Genomic DNA, 21,802 nt, shown 5'->3' with positions numbered 1-21,802 from the left:
GGAAAGAGGACAGAGAAGGAGGAGAAGAAAGGAGGAGAGAAGGATTTCCACCTAACCCACCCGACAAACAAGACGCCATTCATCCAGGCAAATCGAAGGGATATTGTTCAATCAACCCCTTTGCTGACAAATCCATATAGTTATCCAGAGCATTCCAAACTCCACTAGCAATAGATGGAGAAAGGTGAGCATGATCGACCGAGGTATGAGCACCTCGCAAGAAGGAAACCCAAGCCCACCAAGTATGATAAGAAACAAAGGAAAAGGATTTCCATTCCATAAGAATTACTTTCACTGCAATAGTCAATAGGAGATCCAACAGCTGTAAATCCATGGGATCTAAGGGGAGAGGGACTGGGGCAGCTAATGGACCTAAAAGAATTAATGGGAAAGAGAGTTGGAACTTAATATCAAAGATGAGCATTAGGTGTTTGTGAATGAGGTCCCAAAAGGGTTGGAGGAGGGAGCATTCAAAAAACATATGCCAATAAGTCACCTGTTAACAAGCCACAGCTCCAACATAGGTTATCCTCTTTGAGATTGAGCGAATGTAAATGAACAGGAGTCCAATGAAGGAGGTTGACGGAATTTTTTTTAGATTGCATTAACGATGGGGCGATCTTATTGCGAAGAGAAAGTTTACCAATCATCTGCCAGGTGTCTGAAGAAATATGGTCAGTAACACCATGATCAAAATGGTGCAACCATTTTTGTTGAGCAACCGTATGAGTAGGTAATGAAACGGTTGATAAAAATGTATAGATTTTAGAGGCTACATGACCAGATTTAGTCCATATTTGAAAAAGAGTAATCGTAGGGGAATTAGGATGAAGACGCACTTTAGCAAGAGCTACTTTGATTTTAAGAAAAGTAAAAAAAATCCAAATTAGGTAAAGAATGTTGTTGAGCTAAGGATGAGAAAGGAAGTGGCTCATTATAAGCACCATAAAGATGTTTAACAAGCGAGATCCCCTTAGTAGCCCAATAAGACATCAGAGAAGGATCAATATTAATTTTAATTTTAGAATTCCGCCAAATAGACGACCACCTAGATTTGTGAAGTGGAATCGCCACTTTCTTGTCTACCTTCCGTACCGCAGCAAGAGTATCAAGAATAATAGAGCGGGAGAACAGGATAGACAAGGTAGATGCAGTGCAAAAGGAGGCAGTCGGTAATGGAGAAGCCAATTCCTGCTCTATTAACAACCAGGAAGGAACATGAATAGGGGGAACAGAGAACCATAGAGCACCTTGAGATGCCAAAAAGGCAGTTTGGTATTTTTCCCAATCAGGAAGATTGCATCCTCCCTTATCATAAGGCTTCCGCAAGAATTTATAGGCAATCCTAGCCCGTTTGTCATTCCATAAAAATTTAGAGGTCAGAACATCAATTTCATGAAAGAAGGAATCCGATAACTTTACTGGGAGCATAGAAGATACAAAATTAATAATAGGTGTAATCATCATTTTGAGGGTCTGAAGGCGACCCCACCAGGTAATGTGTTTAGGAGACCAAGTATCCAAAAGACGCCGTACTTTAGGAATAGTCTGGGTTTCATTATAGGCAATTGTAGCATATAAGGTAGAGCAAAAATAGATACCCAAATATTTTAACTGCTTAGACTGCCATTTGAAACCAGCAGAGCCCATATGCGTAGAAAAACAGTAGGCATTCAAGGGGAACATCTCAGTCTTATCCTTATTTAAGGTGTATCCTGAAACCTTCGAAAAAAGGGAAATCGTATCCGAGATAGCAGGGATAGCCAAGGCAATATCATCTGAGAAAATAAGGACATCATCCGCGTACGCAGCAGTTTTAATACGATGAGGACCAAAAGCAAAACCTTTAATGTCTGGGTGTATCTCAATCAATCTGAGGAGAGGGTCAATGGATAATAAAAACAAAAGTGGAGATAAAGGACAACCCTGTCTGGTGCCCTGGCGAAGATTAAAAAAGGACGACGTAGCACCATTGACTCTTATGTTAGATCTAGGTTGAGAATATAGGGACATTACCATATTAATGAAGGAGTCACCAAGATTATGTGCACACAAGACAGCACGAAGAAAAGGCCAAGAGACCTTGTCAAAGGCTTTTTCAGCATCAAGGGGCAAGGCCGCGGCAGGGAGATGAGAACGTTTAGCTGATCCGAGAATATGGCAAAATGTACGTATATTATCACGCGCAAGACGGCCCTTTACAAAACCCGTTTGAGAGGGATGAACCAGTCTAGGAATGAAGGATTCTAATCTCTTGGCTAAGATTTTAGCAAAAATTTTAGCCTCCATGTTAAGAAGGGAAATAGGACGGAAGTTTTTGGGCTCTGAATGATCTTTTCCCTCTTTTGGAATCACTACAATGGTAGCCTCAGCCGCCGTGCCAGAAACAGATCCATCCTTAATAAAAGCGTCAAAGACAGATTGAAGCTTGGGAACAATCACGGGAAGAAAGGTTTTATAGAACAGAATAGGGTAACCATCAGGCCCTGGAGCTTTCCCAGAGCGAGTGCCTTTAATTGCGGAAATAATTTCTTCAGGAGTAATCGGACCATTTAAAAAATTGCTATCTTCCACGGATACCGACTTCACCGGAACAGATTTCAAGAAGTCCTGACACTGCTCAAAAGAGGCCTGATTAGATGGGGTATATAAGTTATTGTAGAACTCACAAAAGACTTCAAGAATTTCCCCAGTCTGAAGTTTTTTAGAACCAAGATGATCATTAATAGAAGAGATTTGAGAAGACTTAAAGGAGGAATCCTGAAATTTTAATGTGGCCGCGAGAATCTTCCCAGCTCAATTTTTTAACAATAGTCTTTTGGATTTTTGAGCCTGAACCCCAATATGGGCTCTTTTGGTAACTATAGTATTATATTTGTACTTTAATTGCTTGATTACCTGTAGACAAGATTTATCCTTAGAGTGTCTAAAGGTAGATTCCAGACTTTTTATTTCAGTTGCTAGATCTGTAAGTTCTTTTTTAATAGCAGCATTCCTTTTTGACATACATTTAATAACCTGGCCACGGAAGGTACATTTAAACGAATCCCAGAGGACAATTGGGGAAGAGACCGAGCCTTCATTCTCAAGGAAAAAGATTTCGATATCCGTAGAAAACTAATCAATCTGGGCATCATCATACAAAATTTCTGTATTTAGTCTCCAGGAACGAACTCTTGATTTAGGAGCAAAGGACAACAATGTAAAAATAACCGCTGCATGATCAGAAATCAGAATAGGATGAATAAGTGGAGAGGAGGAAGCCAAGACCAGAGAGGAGTGAACCAATAAATAATCAATACGAGAAAAGGTAGAATGAGGTGAAGAAAAAAAGGAAAAATCACTACCAGTGGGGTTGTGAAGACGCCATACATCCTGAAGATGAGTTAGGGAACACATGTTAAGCATTTGTTTATGAGATTCTGGAGGGCAAAATTAATAAGCTGAATTCCTATCTAGAATGGGATCCATTGGTAAGTTAAAATCTCCACCAACGATAAGATTCCCAGAATGAGGTGTGTCATTCAATTTTTTGGTAACCGTTTTCCAAAAGGACGGATCATCCTTGTTAGGGGCGTAAATATTCATGACATAAAGATCAGTATTGCCATCAGACAACTTAGTTAATAACCAACGACCCTCAGTATCATGATCAGAAGAGAGTATGGATAAGCCTGAATTTTTTGAAATTAAAGTAATGACCCCATTTTTTCTACCACAAGCATCGGAACAAACAACATCTGAAACCCATTCCCTCGTCAGGAATAGCGCCTCTCTGGTAGATACCTTAGTTTCCTGAAAAAGGACTAGATCTGAAGAGAGAGATTTGCAATAATCTAAGATTTTCGATCTTTTCACTGGATGATTTAAACCCTTAACATTAAGGGACAACACATTCAAACCCGGCATTGACATACATAAAAAAAGATAACATAGGCCCTAAATGGAAAATAAAAAACAACCAGCACGAATACAAGCGTCCAGATAACAAACATTAACGTCGAAGAGGAAGAATCCATGGGGGAAATCCGAAAGAAGAAGAGAGAGAAGAAAAGAGAAAGAAGAAGAAGGAGAGGAACCAGCAGGGGAGGTCTGAAAAAGACCTACTTCATACTAGGGTGAACGTGGGAAGGCGAGCAAGGAGACCGTCAGGAGGAGTAAGTTCAATCGATATCAACAGCCCCAATACAGTACATAACTGGTTAAACTTAATGAGGAGAAAGAAACATCTGAAATACGGACTAATACCATTAGAGTATTGCAAAAACAATTCATCATGTGAGTCTATAAAGTCAGCAAGCATATACCAAGTTAATACACAGGTAGCATATAAAGTATACCATAGAAAAGTGGAATAGGTAGAAGAGAGAAAGACACCTAACAGAGTAAATGCAATAGCAAGTTGTATATGTCATATTATAAATAAAGAAAGCACCAAAAACATCATAAAAGTAAACGAAGATTAAATAAAACAAAGTCGAGGCAATCATGATAAATATCAGGACAGAATAAGTAGGAGAAAAAATGCTTCCCAAGAGGACTATAGAGTGCAGTATAAAGAAAATAAAGGAGACACAATAGAGAGAGGCACCAACCAGCTATTGAGTAGAACAATCAATGACGCACCAAACTGGATAAAATATAAGAAACCACTATATCATGAAGATGAATATGCAAGAATTAAAGATAAGCAATTAATTAAGTGTCCTTAAATATATAGAACTTGTTATAAGTAATTTGATATGAAAATACAGGAACATATCAAATATATATTAATGAAAAGTAGGAGATTAGGAGACTAGAACGTGCAGAATAAATAGAATAACTCAGATCTAGGGTAGAGAGGCAGTTGAAAATACTAGGTAAGGAAGCAATCAAGGAAACTTATAAGCTAGATATATAAATAACTTATACAATAATGAGAATTGAGCATTAGCTATATAGGCGTACTTAATAAGCATCTATGAAACAGTTTATATAACTAATCTATAATACAATGCATTTAGTAATCGATGATGTAAACACTGAAAACCAAACAACATGAGAGAAATGTCAGGCGAAATGACCATATAAAGAAGCAACAATAAAAGTGACAATAATTAGAGTCAAAGGAAAGAGAAGATCAAAAGAGGGACATAAGACCAAGACTCACACATAAAAGAGAAGGAAATAAAAGAAGCTAGAAAATGAGATAATAGAAGAACCGAAAGCTGACACGGGCAGAGAACAAGCAGAAGGAAAGAAAAAAGATAGTTAAGCACTATAAAAACAAACAGGATTAAGGGCAACATAAAAAAAAAAGGAATACCACCAAAAGGTTAGAAGAGATATAAAAAAGGTATACCGAAGAAAGTGGTAGAGTACATCATATAGATAGAAAACGCGTAGAGAAGGAAGAGAAGAAGACAAACCGTACAACTTTAAGTAACAACACCACACACAAGGTAATAAAAGAACACCAACAACAGTGAGCAATAAAAGCACTACACAGAACTAAAAGAGATAAACTTAATAGACCTGAAAAAGAGACAACTCATTGCAGATATCAAACCAAACCAAAAAAAACTCCAGTGGCAAAGCCACAAACAGACAACACCAATATATCAACAACAGAGGAACATAAAACCATCATACAGATCATAAGAGACAGCTAAGTCAACAGATCTGAAACCAAAAAAGAAAGCAGAGGAGGTATGAGTATACACTTCAAGTGCCAGAAGCACCAGGATCAAGCGAAGTTGCCATTTGAAGCTCCATCTGCAGTTCCATCTGATTGTCCAAGAAAGAGATTAGGTCTGCGGGTTCATCAAAAATTCTGGAGCGACCTTTGAAGGTAATACGAAATTTCGATGGACCAGAAAAGGAAAAGGGGATGTTCATCTTAGAAAGGCGTTTCCGAAGATTAAGAAAGCCCTTCCTCCTTATCACTGTATCCCTGGTGAAGTCCTGAGAGATTGAAATTCGATGACCTTCCCAGATAACAGCTTTAACCTTCCTCATGTGGGCAAGAATCTGCTCCGTATGTTGGTGACACAGTGGTTTAAAAATTATCGCTCTTGGCTGTGTGGCAGATTTAGAACGAAAGGTAGGGACACGATGAGCCCTTTCTAATTCAAAGTCTCTCTGGAAGGAGATTTGTAGAGTAGAAGGAATCCAGTGGTATAAAAAGTCAATCATAGAAGAGGATGATTTCTCTGCATCTTCCGGCAGACCAAAAATGCGCAGATTAGATCTGCGATTACGATCCTCCTGCTCCGTGAGATCCCTTCGCAATGCCGCCATTGAGCGCTCCATTTGGGAAAGAGACCTAGATTGCTTCTGCATATTATCCTCTGCACCACTAATACGTGTTTCCGTGGCCGAAACACGAATAGAGAGAGCCTTAAAGTCATTTCTGATAGCAGACACCTCCACTTGCAGTAAATCTGTGTTAGTCTTTGTTGACTGCGCAATATCATGAACCTCATTGAGTCTCGTTAAGATTGCATCAAGAGTGGTATTGGTGTCCGATTGAGAAGACTCAGGCGTGGGAGACAGTGATTTGAGTCTTTTAAGAGAGGTACCGGGATCTTTAGCATCCTTAGTAGTTGATGACCGGCCCATATTTGCAGCCATGGAACACCAGCCACAGAGAAAAATGTAAAGCCACGTGAGGTATAATAGAGGCAGGCAAAAAAGGTTAAGGGGAGAGTAATTCCACAAAAAGTAAAGGAATAGAGCGCACTGAAAGCAAGCAAGCAGAATAAACAAAAAGGGCGGACTTATATGGCATTCACTGTCAGGAAATAATAACAGAGACTTCCAGAAACCAACAGGCCAAAGCAGAGATACACAGAATAAATTAAATGCAGCTCCAACTTCAAACTGGTGCACCAGGGTAATCCAAAACGTATGTAATCATAAATAGCCACAAAATATCAGCCAAGCAGAGCAGAGAAAAAAAAAATGATTAACGAATAGTCACAAAGTAATCAAATATATGTAATAGTACCTGAGAACTTGTTGACCCGGCAAGAATGTATCCATGTCGTCGTTCCTGAGGAGAAATGTCGAACTCCGTCACAAGCAGCTAAAATGGTGGCCGCTCGTAAAGATAATGAGTGTCACTGCCGCCTGTCAGAATTCACACAGCCGGGGTTGGAAAACGACGGAAACGTGCACACGCGGCTCTCGGCATGTTCACCAGACCGGGAGAGCTTTTGCTCTGCACAGGGGCACCTGGAAAAGGGTGAAAAAACCTCCAACGGACCTCGTCGCCCTGGAGCTCAAGCGCAACACGCCATCATGCAGCGGCGCGCAAGCCACGCCCCCGGAGGGAACATAATTTCTAACCAAAATGCTATAACTCCTTTAGGAAGGGGGGGGGGTGACAGATATGTTCTATGCTGCATCAGGAACTGATGTTGTCAAAAGTTGGCCCGCAGAGACTATCTGTAGCCTGTCTGAAAATCCCACAGCGGTTCCTAAGACACCATGGACTAAGTTGGCATTGGAGATAATCGGTCCCACTGGACAATTAAGTGTCTCAAAGAAATTGCAGATTGTACTCATGGACTAAGCATCACTGGATCAAATACAAGTTAGTCTCACGGGTCAACACTAAAACCCTCATTGACTTCTTAAGAGACTCATTCGCAAGTGAAGGTGTGCCAGGTTGCATAGTCACTAACAATGATATCAAATTATCATCCATGGAAATGAAAGCATTCATTAATGAGTTAGGTATCAAGCATGAGGATTCTACTTTACATTGTTAAGGAGACAATGATTCCATCAGGATGGCAATGCTCTGGATCACAAATATCACTCATGTAGCTTGTACCAACAATATGAATGTAGATATTGTGTTAAGAGAAAGAATATGGGCATATCACACCTCTTCCGACTTGATAACGGGAGTAACTCCTTTTGCTTCCATGAGGGGAAGAGATCTGATTGCCAAATCTATTATCCCTTGAACTGCTTTGCATATTGCCCTCCAGCTATATTGCCTTCCTCATATGTAACTCTGCTGTTTTGTTTCCTCCTTGCGACAGCTGGGTGCTCGTCACCCTTCTAGGCCATAGGGTATTCCCTGTTATGATAATGCTTATGCTATATTCCTCCTCAGGATCCCTCGTCCTCTTCCTTTTTTCCCCTCCGTAGGGAGATGTGTTGTAATCTTCCTCTTCCTTTCCCTGGTACTTTTCCCCCTGTTGCTCTCCTCCTATCTTTCCCAGTTGGTACCTCCCCTCTCCCCCTGTCCCCTCCAATTCATTGGTATGTTCCTCCAGAGTTCACTGTGGAATGTTGAACAGCCTCTCAGTACGGAGAGTGGATGACAAAATAAAGACGTTGAACTTACCTTGCTTCTGAGTTTCATCTTTATTACAACAGGCATCTTTACAAAGAAGTGGTGGATCATTCAGATACACACCGCCACTTCTGAAACACAGGGCTGCACCATATTTACAAGAATATGGTGCAGCCCTGCATTATCCCCCTGCACCAGTTTATCCCTTATCTTAATTCTGGCTCTGCCTCCTATTTACGCCTTCCTTGTAAATAGGAGGCAATGTCAGAATCAATGGGTGTTGCGGTGGAACGCCCACAGCAACACCCATTGCCCTCCCCTTTTACGATAAGCATAGCATGAAACGGGGCCTTATTTACAAGGCAACTTCAAGCCGCGTTAAGTGGCTTAACGCTGCCATGTAAATAAGGCAAGGCCCCTATCACCATCAGATGGTGTGATGGCTATAGGGTCGTGTAAATATGCCCCTAAATGTGCTAATGTCAGTCAAAAAAAATATGAAAATGAGAAAGAAAACAAAATGAGAAAGACAAATAGAACTGAATATGAGAGAAAGAAAACAAAGTGAGAAAGACAAATGGAACTGAATGTGAGAGAATGAAAGCAATGGAGAAAGAAAGAGAGAAAGAGAGTTAGAAAGAGAAAGAAAGAAATAGAGAAAGAAAGAGAGAGAAAGAAAGAAAGAAAGAAAGAAAGAAAGAAAGAAAGAAAGAAAGAAAGAAAGAAAGAAAGAAAGAAAGAAAGAAAGAAAGAAAAAACTATTGATTGAAATATATGAAGGCCAGAAAGATAAAGAAGAAGAATAAAAGAAAGAATGAAAGGATCAAGATGAAAAAGGATGAAAATAGTAGAGATGAAAAAGAACTAAATGGAAAAAAATCAAAGTAATGATGGAAGTTGTAAAGCTAAAAGGAAATATTAAAGAACAGATAAAGGAAAGAATGAAAGGGTGAAAGGAAGGAAGAACTGTGTAAAGATGAAACAAACAATCAAATACATCAAAAATGGAAGAATGGTGAAAAAAGGAAGGATAAGACGATGCGAGGAAGAACACGAGAAAGAAGCCTAACAATAATATCTGAGACCCATGAATAGGTCAAAGCTCTTTTACATCTAAACAAATCCATTAATTACATTTGCAAGTAAAAACTACAAGAAAATATGTGTATTATCTCAAATGCACAAATTCACGTGTTCTGCCTCTCGCCAGCCAGCCCTTCGTCTCCTGTTCTTCAGTATGGGCTACACCCTTATAAAGGCACCGAAGAAGAAACAGCTTGGGTTCTTGATTATATATCGTCACCCTGCATTTCAGAGAGGATGGGCTCATGGCAAAGGTTTAAGCCTATCTGAGTAATCGGCCTCTTAAGCACTTAAAGATCTGTTTTTCTGAAAATTATTGAATTTTCTTTTAACGAGGAAAGCTGAAATACTGCCAGTGCCCCGAATTATCAAGATGCTTCGTCATTTAGTTGTAGAGGGAAAGCCGAGATAAAATATAGGAATTTTACCAAACAGCACCTGTAATATGCCTTTCTCATCAGGAAATAGCTGTTTAAAGAAAAGAAGCAACCCCACTTAAGAAAATAATTATTCTCCCGTTCCTCTCGCTCTCAGTCTCTCTGTACTTCCCTTTCTCTTCGCCCTTGACATCTCCAGTTCTGAAAAGAGTGCGTGGGAGTTTAGAGACATATGAAGGCATGCTTTTCTTTCCATTTTCCGATTGTTTGGCATAGCTTCAACACACACAGTAAGCGAGCTCCTCTTGTGGTTTAAAATATAAAATCTGTGACCTCAGGCGCGAGTATCCATGGTGGCTCTCGGTAGCTGTGCTTCAATAGACATTCTAATGCGTCATGTTTGAATAGACATTCTAATGCGTCATGCTTGAATAGACATTCTAATGCGTCATGCTTGAATAGACATTATAATGCGTCATGTTTGAATAGATAGACATTCTAATGAGTCATGCTTGATTAGACATTCTAATATGTCACGTTTGAATACACATTCTAATGCGTCATGTTTGAAAAGACATTCTAATGCGTCATGTTTGAATAGACATTCTAATGCGTCATGTTTGAATAGACATTCTAATGGATCATGTTTGAATAGACATTCTAATGCGTCATGCTTGAATAGACATTATAATGCGTCATGTTTGAATAGATAGACATTCTAATGAGTCATGCTTGATTAGACATTCTAATATGTCACGTTTGAATACACATTCTAATGCGTCATGTTTGAAAAGACATTCTAATGCGTCATGTTTGAATAGACATTCTAATGCGTCATGTTTGAATAGACATTCTAATGGATCATGTTTGAATAGACATTCTAATGCATCATGCTTGAATAGACATTATAATGCGTCATGTTTGAGTAGATAGACATTCTAATGAGTCATGCTAGATTAGACATTCTAATTTGTCACGTTTGAATAAACATTCTAATGCGTCATGTTTGAATAGACATTGTAATAGACATTCTAATGCGTCATGTTTGAGTGTCTTGTTGCACCAAATCTCCATAGTTATACCCCATTTACGAATCAAAATAATGATATTGTATTGAACTGCAGTAGTAACACTATGTTCACTCTCACGGGAGATAGCGTGTCAGAAACTGACCATGACAAGGCCGTGGTCATGCTCACCTCACTCCGCTCTGGTTTCGGACACAAACTCTTGTTCGTGCCCAAAATTGGAATGCAAAGTGGGTATACATTGTACCTGTGGGACCTGTGGGAATGTTGGAAGTGGTACCTGTGCCTCATAGTAGATACAATCTCCTGCACAATAAGGAGAAGGTTTACATAGTTATAAACCCACACAGCAACCAAGGTTGTGTGAGGGGGAGAGAGCTCCTGCTCTCTTCCCTAGCACTGGTGCAGTCAGGCATTCTGGCACGAGGCACACACAATTGCACCGTAGTCTAAAGTTGTCTGTGTAATTTCTGCCATAGGTTTGGCACTGGAAGGGAATCCTTCCAGAACAAAACATTATGCTTACGCACATTTTAAAAACTTTTTCCACTCTGGATGTATGTGGTACAGTGAAGCACACATGCAGTCAGAAAACTGAAGAAATAAAAACAATTTTTAATCACAATGCCTTATCTACCAATGCTAGCAGATAGGGTTTTGCAACAACAAAAACCTTGGATGGTTGCCAAGGATCCCAAATATATCACCCATGGAATGCCCCTTTATGCCAAGCAGTACTTTCAAAGACAAGGGTCCTTAGCTTATCAAAATCTAGAGTGTGAATGAAATATAGGCCATAATAGGAGACTATATTTGTCCTCTGTCCAGCCCGACAGGGTATTTATTTAAACACAATGAAAAAAAGTTAAATAAAAGGTTTTTAGGCACAGTCCTCTACCTTACTCAAGAAGGACAAACAACATATAGGAGAGAAGATTTCACAGGCAAAAAAGAGCAAAGCTGGCCACTTTTAAATCAATGTTAAATTGAAGTATTTGCCAGAAAGCGCTAGACACAACTGGAATAAAACACAATGGCTAGGTTGTGAAAGCACTGCATGAAGTCGACATTTCGATCCCTTTTTGCTCTAATTACACAGGATCATCATCAGGACTAAAACTGACAACATTTGCCTGCCTGTAATTGTAATACGACCGCCTGTTGTGGAGGAAGAGGGAAAGAAAGAAGGAGAAAAGTGGTAGCCAGTAGCTAAATTAAAAAGTGATACTTCAACAAATCAGACAGTCCAACTACATTGTACATTTTACATTTATTCTGAATCAACTTAACGTGTTCTAATTAGTGTCTCGAACAAAGTGAAGGAACCGGACTTTCATAACTGGGTGCGTAAGTGACTGGTGTCAACACATTGAATCACGCTTTTACTAACATCGAGAGACCACAGAGGATGTCGCGGTTTAAGTTCTTTATCATTTAAGGAACACGGTCTATGAGGATCCATTTAAAGTGATTTTCGGTGACCTTCGAGTGACAAAGCAACCGTGTGCATTCATACAGTGTCCTGGGGTAGAAGTGATTACGCCTTGTAGTTCCTAAAAAACTGGAAAATTATCTTACCCGATTCTGGGCTCTTTAGATCGGGAGCGTGTGGCATGCCAGCCTCCACGGGTGGCTGATAGCGCAGCTGTGTTGATATCAAGGTGAGAATGCTCAACCTGGGGGAAGGGAGGTGCCCGTTAGGTACTGATAGCAACACACCGAGGGAAAGTTCTCGAGGCGTGCAGTAAAGGGTTTTTACCTGAATTTCGGACTCTAGGGGTCCGCACAAATGGGATTTGACTACAGGGTCCTTGTATGTGCCACCAATAGTAGTTTTTCTGAAAACCGAGAAATATGGATTATTAAAATTAAGTGTGCCCCTACATACGGGTTTCTTGGACCGTAAGGTTGGCGGGAATTACCTGCGGTGCAATGTCCTTCATCCGAACAATAGGAAATGACCTGCAGGGTCCGATTGAATACCAGCGCTGCATCTAATAGAAGAGGGGAAGAGGGAACGGGTCAATCTAAGGCTAATGGGGTTAGAACCAATTACAAATACACCACATTTTACATGGCCTATGAGTGGTGGTAGGCCCCAGGCTGTGTCAAGTGTGGCTCCCTGTGGTGTTATAGGTAATGCTGCTCTTACAAGGTGGTCCTTTCGGTTTTTACTCTTGCGGAATGCAAAGAGGGGTCTTTCAATGTTTATTGAGCCTGCATTTACTGTTGGCCAATGTTTTATGATTGACCTTCTGATTTTGTTAGAAACGGGTGAGAAGGTTGTGACTCATGCGATTCTTTCTTTCAGAATTTTGCCTTTCGGCGTCAATAAAACCTCTCGTGGGCGGTACCATGCTCGATTCAGGGCCTGCTTGACTATTCTCACTGGGTAGCCTCGGTCTTTTAGTTTATTCGAGAGAACTGCAGCCTCTCTGAAATAATCAGTTTTGCAGGAACAGTTTAGTCTGATCCTGAGGAACTGAGAGTATGGTAGGGAGTCCCTCAAGGCCCTGGGATGGATATTTAGGGAAAGACCTGTTCCAAAATGGCCGCCATCGATTGGCCTCTTTCTATTTCCATACACACGCTGCCTTAGGCAATACGAGCGTACCACCGAATCATACTGCAATCATAGCAGTGGACTGAGTGGACATCGCTCCTCTGACTTCCAGAACACCAGACCTCCAGAACACCAATTGCAATAGGAGCCTTAGACACATGCCTGCCTCTGGCTCACAAAAAATGTAAAACGCATAATTCTCCAGCGCTATGGTACAATGAGTCATTGAAGGCTGCAAAATCCAAGTGTAAAGGTCTGGAACGCCTCTTGAGGAAAGATTATTCCCCTACAGCCGGCTCGATTTACAGAAATGAACTTAACCTCTACCACAAAGCCTGCACTACAGCTAGAGCCAAAAACCTGGCGAAGACAATTTCCGAGGCCACAAATAAATCAAAAACATTGTTCAATCTAGTAAAAGAGTTAGCGGGCTCCAACACCACAGCCAAACCCCTTCCTTTGAATAATGTTCAATGTGAAGAATTGGCGCAGTTCTTCACAAATAAGATTGAGTCCATCTATCAGGACATCGTCAAACAGCACCAGGCACAAGCCGCGAGGAATCCAGATCTTGGCCCGAGGGAGGAGGGCTTCTCCCTTCCGCCAGATCTGTCCTATGAGCCACTTACATCCTGGCCTGGGATTAATGTTTAGGGCCTTCAAGATATCTTAGGGAAAGTGAAATCTGGCTCTCCAATCGACCCTCTCCCAATTTCTGTACTCAGACTCTTGGACATTCCACAACTTTCCGTAATCTGCCAGACTTTGAACTTATCCCTCTCCACGGCAAAGGTCCCGTCAATGTGGAAACATGCCATGGTTGCACCACTGCTAAAGAAACCATCGGCAGATCCTAAAATCCTGGCCAATTTTCGTCCTATATCCCTCCTACCTGCTTTCTCCAAAGTTTTGTAGAAACATGTCCATGGTCACCTTGCTCGGTACACGGAGGTGAATGACATACTTCACCCCTCCCAATCGGGTTTTCGCCCTGGCTTTTTGACAGAGACGACACTACTTGGGGTGATGGAAAATCTTCGCCTTCTGGTAGACAGAGGGGATTCCGCTGTGCTGATTCTACTTGACCTCAGCGCAGCGTTCGACACCATCTCCCACAACATTCTGTTAAAATCGCTCTCTGCCATGGGCATCAGGGGCAAAGCATTGGACTGGATAGCATCATTTTTGACACTAAGGACATTTCAGATCACTTCCAACACCTCGGCCTCAAATGTCCATCTATCTCCCTATGGAGTCCCTCAGGGCTCGGTGTTGAGTCCTTTGCTTTTCGACCTATATGTAACCCCTCTCGCCCATATAGCCGAAGCGGCAGGTCTAAACATGTTCACCTATGTGGATGATTTGCAGATTGTTTTTTCACTCTATAACGGAGATCAGGACTCCTCCTCTCTCCTGCAGTTAGGCCTTAGGAAAATCGCAACTTGGATGAGTGACAATCTGCTCAAACTGAATGGTAGTAAAACAGAGGTTTTAATACTGGGTTCAAATCAGAATCTCTGAAACCCAAGACACTGGCCCTCTGAAATGGGTTCCTTACCCACTCCGTCGCACCAAGTACGCAATCTGGCCATTATCATCGATAATGGCCTAACCATGGAGCCCCAAGTCACTAACTTAACATCTACCTGTTTCACCATTCTGAGGTGGCTCAGGAAAATCATCTGGATGTTGCCTGACGACACACAGAAGTCTGTGGTCAACGCTCTAATCACCTCCCGTTTAGACTACAGAAATGCCCTCTACTTGGGGTCATCACAGGCAGTCATGACACGCCTTCAACTTGTGTAGAATGCCGCTGCAAGACTACTGTGCAAGTGTCACAGAAGGGAACGCATGTCCGGTCATCTTAAGGCACTCCATTGGCTAAGAATTGAAAACAGAGTCAAATTTAAGACACTGAGCCTTATGCACAGAATCAAATTGGGCAATGCCCCAGATACTTACAAGCCCTCATGCACACCTACACGCCGGCTCGATGCCTGAGATCTTCATCGCAAGGCCTTTTCTGTGTGCCCAAAGTGCGCCGAGCTAGGATCGGGGGAAGATCGTTCTCCCTGTTGGGCCCCAAGTTTTGGAATTCTCTCCCTCTGCATTTACGCCTGGAATCTCGTTCCATCCATTTCCGCAGAGCCATAAAAACATGGCTTTTTAATCAGTAACTTGCTCCTGCCTCTCCTCTGAGTTTTATGATCTGCTCATTGGTTTAGTATCTTTCAGCGCCGGGAAACCCTTTTTGGGTAGCTGTCGCGCTTTAGAAGCCCAATACATAAATAAATAAATAAATAAACGTAGTCAGTGCACCACCGAGGTAAGAGCCACAACCTTCCTGGTACCGCGTACATATGGCGATATTTCCAAACGGAATTATTCGTAATTGGATCTAACCCCATTAGCCTTAGATTGACCCGTTCCCTCTTCCCTTCTTCTATTAGACGCAGCGCTGGTATTCAATCGGACCCTGCAGGTCATTTCCTATTGTTCGGACGAAGGACATTGCACCGCAGGTAATTCCCGCCAACCTTACGGTCCAAGAAACCCGTATGTAGGGGCACACTTAATTTTAATAATCCATATTTCTCGGTTTTCAGAAAAACTACTCTCGGTGGCACATACAAGGACCCTGCAGTCAAATCTCATTTGTGCGGACCCCTAGAGTCCGAAATTCAGGTAAAAACCCTTTACTGCATGCCTCGAGAACAATCCCTCGGTGTGTTGCTATCAGTACCTAACGGGCACCTCCCTTCCCCCAGGTTGAGCATTCTCACCTTGATATCAACACAGCTGCGCTATCAGCCACCCGTGGAGCCTGGCACGCCACACGCTCCCGATCTAAAGAGCCCAGAATCGGGTAAGATCATTTTCCCGGTTTTTAGGAACCACAAGGCATAATCACTTTTACCCCAGGACACTGTATGAATGCACACGGTTGCTTTGTCACTCGAAGGTCGCCGAAAATCACTTTAAATGGATCCTCATAGACCGTGTTACTTAAATGATAAAGAACTTAAACCGCGACATCCTCTGTGGTCTCTCGATGTTAGTAAAAGCGTGATTCAATGTGCTGACACCAGTCACTTACGCACCCAGTTATGAAAGTCCGGTTCCTTCACTTGGCTCGAGACACTAATTAGAACACGTTAAGTCGATTCCGAATAAATGTAAAATGTACAAAGTAGTTGGACTGTCTGATTCGTTGAAGTATCACTTTTTAATTTAGCCACTGGCTACCACTTTTCTCCTTCTTTCTTTCCCTCTTCCTCCACAACAGGCGGTCGTATTACAATTACAGGCAGGCAAATGTTGTCAATTTTAGTCCTGATGATGATCCCGTGTAATTAGAGCAAAAAGGGATCGAAACGTCGACTTCATGTAGTGCTTTCATAACCTAGCCATTGTGTTTTATTCCAGTTGTGTCTAGCGTTTTCTGGCAAATACTTCAATTTAACATTGATTTAAAAGTGGCCAGCTTTGCTCTTTTTTGCCTGTGAAATCTTCTCTCCTATATGTTGTTTGTCCTTCTTGAGTAAGGTAGAGGACTGTGCCTAAAAACCTTTTATTTAACTGTTTTTCATCGTGTTTAAATAAATACCCTGTCCAGCTGGACAGAGGACAAATATAGTCTCCTATTATGGCCTAAATTTCATTCACACTCTAGATTTTGATAAGCTAAGGACCCTTGTCTTTTAAAGCATAATTCCCCATGGTCCTCAGCCAACTGTTTGGGTTCCCTTGTTATATTAGGAAGCAGTACTTTCAGGCACCTTTCCAGTGCAAACACATATTTGCACTGGAAAGTAAACTCCAAATCAAATTTTTGAGCCAGTTTACCTTACTGTTTTGACTCAAACCCAGCTCGAAATGTCAGTAAATCTGCCCTTATCGGTGCTAATTTGCATGCAATTTCAGTTTGTGCAAACCTGGTTTTGTAAAATCAGGCTCAAATTGCTAATTGCTTGTAACTCCCAATCCTGGTGGTGGTGCGGGGGAGGGGGTGTAGCTTGTTATTGGGTACAATTATGCAACTGCTAATTAGTGAACCACACAGTTGCAGTCATTGGCAGGTACACCAATTGCACTCTTGATTGTGCTTATGACATAATAAGGACCTAAGTAAACAATAACATGCTGACTCTTTCTCTGTCTTTTTCTTTTGATCTTCTTCCCTCAAATAGGTGGCTGCGTGCAGTTACTTAAAAAGCCTTGTTTTTCATTTCATTTCTGTTTGTATGTCATTACTATATCATCCACCAATGCAATGTACCACTTCCTAAGGCCTAAGAGGTAAGGTGTCTGACTTTATTCTGAAGACTGTGAGGTCCCCTTGTATAAATTGTATCTCATTCACCTATTCTAAAAGTGTTTGAATGATCTTTATGATGGTTCAATTGTGATTGACTATCATAGTCTACCAACATCTCCAACTGTTTTGTCATATAATTCTAAGAACAGTGCACAGCAAAATATGAATGACAAAAGTATTCAAACTGTTTCTCATGCAAAGGATTTAATATATGAAATGTCTAGACACACAGGGGCATATTTATAATGAAATGGTGCGGCGCTGCAATTAATTTAGGTGTTCTGCGCTGCTTCATTTAAGAAAATGCAGGGATGCATCATATTTACAAGAATATGGCTCACCCCTATGTTTTTCCTTTCGCCGATGCTAATAGGCTGCCTGGCGCCGGTGCAGGCAACCTTGCATCTGGTGCATGGGGGCCTGCGTTGCAAGGATGATTGTGTATGTGTAGGAAGGGACACCTTCCTGCACAAAAACAATCATTAATGGCATTTTGCTCCTTCTATGTGTGCTTCATTCTGCAATACACATAGAAAAAGCAAAAAAATGAGGAAAAATAAAAGTATTTCTCCTCGCTGCACAACCCTGACGCCTCCTTTTCAAAGGTGTTTGTTTTTGGCGCTGCCTCAGATTTAGAGATACTTGTAAATCTGGGGCTCTATCATAAAGCAATGGGTGTTGCATGAGAACGCCCACAAAAACACCCATTGCATGCACCTTTGCAGCACAAAACTGGGGCAGGAGGGCCATATTTACATGGTGGCATTCAGCCACGCAAAGTGGCTTAGTGCTGCCTTGTAAATATAGAGTAAGGAATTGCGTCACCAGAGCGTCTGAAAAAGTGATGCTCCAGTGGCGAAATGCCCTTGTAAATATGCCCCACAATTGTTCTGATACTGGTAGAACAGGTTTGGCCAAGTGAACACTGTTGTATTTTTCTGGTTGGCTGCAGGCTTTTAGATTTCTTTCAGGCTCTCATGTTCCAGCACTGAAAGTGCCCATGTCCTCATTCCTCCCACGTCAGTAGTCTTCTTGCTCCCATGACTCAGGGTAGCACACTTTTACATGACCACCACAATCAATGAATAGGGAGATAGGGTTATATCTGAGGACTCTGTTATAAATGCATAACTTCACAAAATTGAATGGCAACCTAAGGTGACTGGGAAGAGGGTCAAACGGGAATTGTTACAGAGCTCATGGAATAGAATCTCTGCTATCAAAAGAGGACGTTAGACACTCCCCCAAGTGAATCTTATGATAGATGTATGTGAGAATCACCTGACTTGGCAGAGAATACTTGCACAAATAAAGCCTGAAGTGGGAGTATTTTGATTAGACCTGAACAAATGCCTACAAGAATTGATGAGAACAACAAAAAGCTTGACGGGCAACTAGCTGAACAGCTGTGAGTAATGGGCATCAGACTAAGGGAGCAGGAAAAGAACTGAGGAAGATGGACCTCCTGGAGGAAGACAACATTACACTACAGCAGAAGCTATGTAACAGAAATCTCCAAATGGATCCTGCTCCAACAACATCAGAAGAGTAACACAAGTTGTGGAGAAACATGTTCAGGAGCTCCTCTACAATGTTCAAAATCTGCAAGAGCCAGCTGTTGTGAAGTTCTACCACACACACAGAGTACCACTCTTTGGGGGAAATTGGGAATCCTCTCCGGAGTGCACTTTATTGAAGACAAAGAACAATTCATGGCAGGGGCGCCGGGATTTCAAGACACTCCTCCATAGCGGAAATATTATCAAGACCTGGCAATGGTGATGCTCACAAAGTGTATGGAGTTCTGTGTGGCTATAGACACTCTGCAAAAAGGGTACTCATTGTGAGATCTTTTTTGGCTGTACTTTACATAAAAAGGAAAGAAGATTACAGTGTCACTGACACAAGCAATTGACGTAGAGGGACATTCTGATAAATTAGAAAATGCAGCTATGAGTTGGAGCTGTGACTTCTTGTCAGGCTGGGGGGACAACACCTTGGATAAAGCAATAGTGAATACCAAATGGAATGGAATACCAAATAGGTCATTCTGCATCATCTTCAGAAAGTCAGTGTGCTGACAGATGCTTCACAAGATGGAGACAAAAGTGACTAAAATATACTCCATAACATATATAAGAACTGGGTTGTCTGAGGGTTGACAGAGGGGGAATATATTGATAGTAATCCAAGAGAGGTGGTAGCACAGGGCATTAGAAGTTCAATAATGTGCAGACTCGGGTTGCACAACACTTAGGCGGAGTGACTGTTACTCCCTGTAGGAGATCGGGACAAGTGTGGACTTGAACGCATATTGGGGGTGAAGGGGATCTGAAAGTGTGTTTAATATGGTTTTGGTTGCCTTTAGTGGGCTTGATATGAAATGTGGGTTGTGAATAGTCGAAAGCCACGCTTTTGTGCTCTCAAATGAGCAGTCATCCTAATATAGAATGCTATCATGTTATTGTCCAAGCAGTAAAAGATGCTAACATGCTAATGTTGCATTGTAGGAAGACTACTCCTAGGAGAATGTGAAAGGTTAAAGTATTAGCTACAGGACAACTGGAAATAGAGCCAATGACTGGCCTGTTGAAGAGCTAAAAGTCAGTCACTGGAGCGAGGAGTGCCTCAATGTAGGATGATAGACTAGACAGTTGTGGAGCTTAGTACTTCCAGGCCTATCAAAAGCATACTTGGAAACTTTGTCATGTGAGACTGTGCAAGGTGGCGATTGCATAGAGGGAGATAAGGCTATTTGAAGAAGATCATCTTTTGGACTTTTGTGGAACAAAGTGGTTAGGCACTGGAGACAGGCAGGTCATTAAAGACAGAAGTATGGTCTCTGAATGGAGCGTTAATTGTCAAGTCATTGGAAACTAGGAAAATGTAGTAAAAAACATTAAATGAAGAATATGTTAGAGTGGCCCACCACTGGAGAATAACATAACCAGGCACTACAATTACAGCCCATGAAGAAAAAGCAACACTCAGGAAATGTGTGACTTTATATTGCATTGCCCAACCAGTGGGTGATGAAAAGGCTCTGTGTCGGGTCTAATATGTGAGAACTGCAAGGAAGAATCATATGAGGAGGAAGACGTCCATAGAGGAACAGTAGGGGATAGCTTCTAAATAGAAGAGAAAACTAAAGAAGCATACTCCAAGAGTAACCCCCTCAATTACACCACAAGATCAATGGACATGCTGGAGGGATACAATAATTACCTCATTATCTTTAGTCAAATATTCAAATATATTGTGTTGTGTAGGTTGTCGTGACTAAGGGTGTGCCCTGTGCTTTGTCTTGTGCTATCGCTTCAAGCCATGTTCCTGCTTGGAATGTTGCTCTAGTTTGTGCAGAGCATTTCTACCTTGGGCACTTGGTTGAGCTCTTGATGGAGGCAGATGTATCTTTCTTTTTCCCTGTGTCTGTGGATTAGAATAAAGACATTTTCCACAATACTGTCTTCAGCGTGTCTTTGCGACTGATTTCTTCTGCACGAAAGCCTGGAAAATTCCCAAGCTAAAGGCAAGATGAGGAGGTGGGATAATATACAAGTTCAAAGCCCATCAAGAACTCCTAGACATGGGAACTGGGTGTTTCAAGAAGAAGGCCCATAATTTAGTGGTGCAGGACGAACGTAAATCTGGAAGCAACAGGATCTCAGTCCAAAACCAAGCTGGGAAGGGGTCATGGAGTTACTTGCACAAATTGAGACCTATCTGAACCCCCATAAGCAACATTACTATGGCAGAGTCACCCACACTGCATAAATTATACAATCATCTATTACTGAGTACATTATACAATCACCCATTTCAGGAACTGCAGGAAGTGGAAACTGTTGAACACTGTGCAGTGGCATCTGGAAACCTCTACACTAACTACCATGTGGGGAGATACTTATTAAGCTCAGTATGCCACTCTCGGGTCAATGTTGGCAAAGCACATTTTTAAACGCACTGCACTCATTGCTCCTTGCCTGGCAAGGATTAGTAATTGTATTGGCTCTCCGCTCCTGCTTACTCTATCCACCTGATCTTGTGTCCCATCATCTTTCTTGTTTTTTCCCTCTTGTTTCCCTTTTTTGGCTTGACTTTGCCCTGGTGCTTTCTGTGTTTTTCCATTGTTTATGT

The sequence above is a fragment of the Lissotriton vulgaris genome, chromosome 10 (genome assembly GCF_964263255.1).
Source record: "Lissotriton vulgaris chromosome 10, aLisVul1.2, whole genome shotgun sequence".
NCBI lineage: Eukaryota > Metazoa > Chordata > Amphibia > Caudata > Salamandridae > Lissotriton > Lissotriton vulgaris.
Note: the sequence above shows the minus strand (reverse complement) of the source record.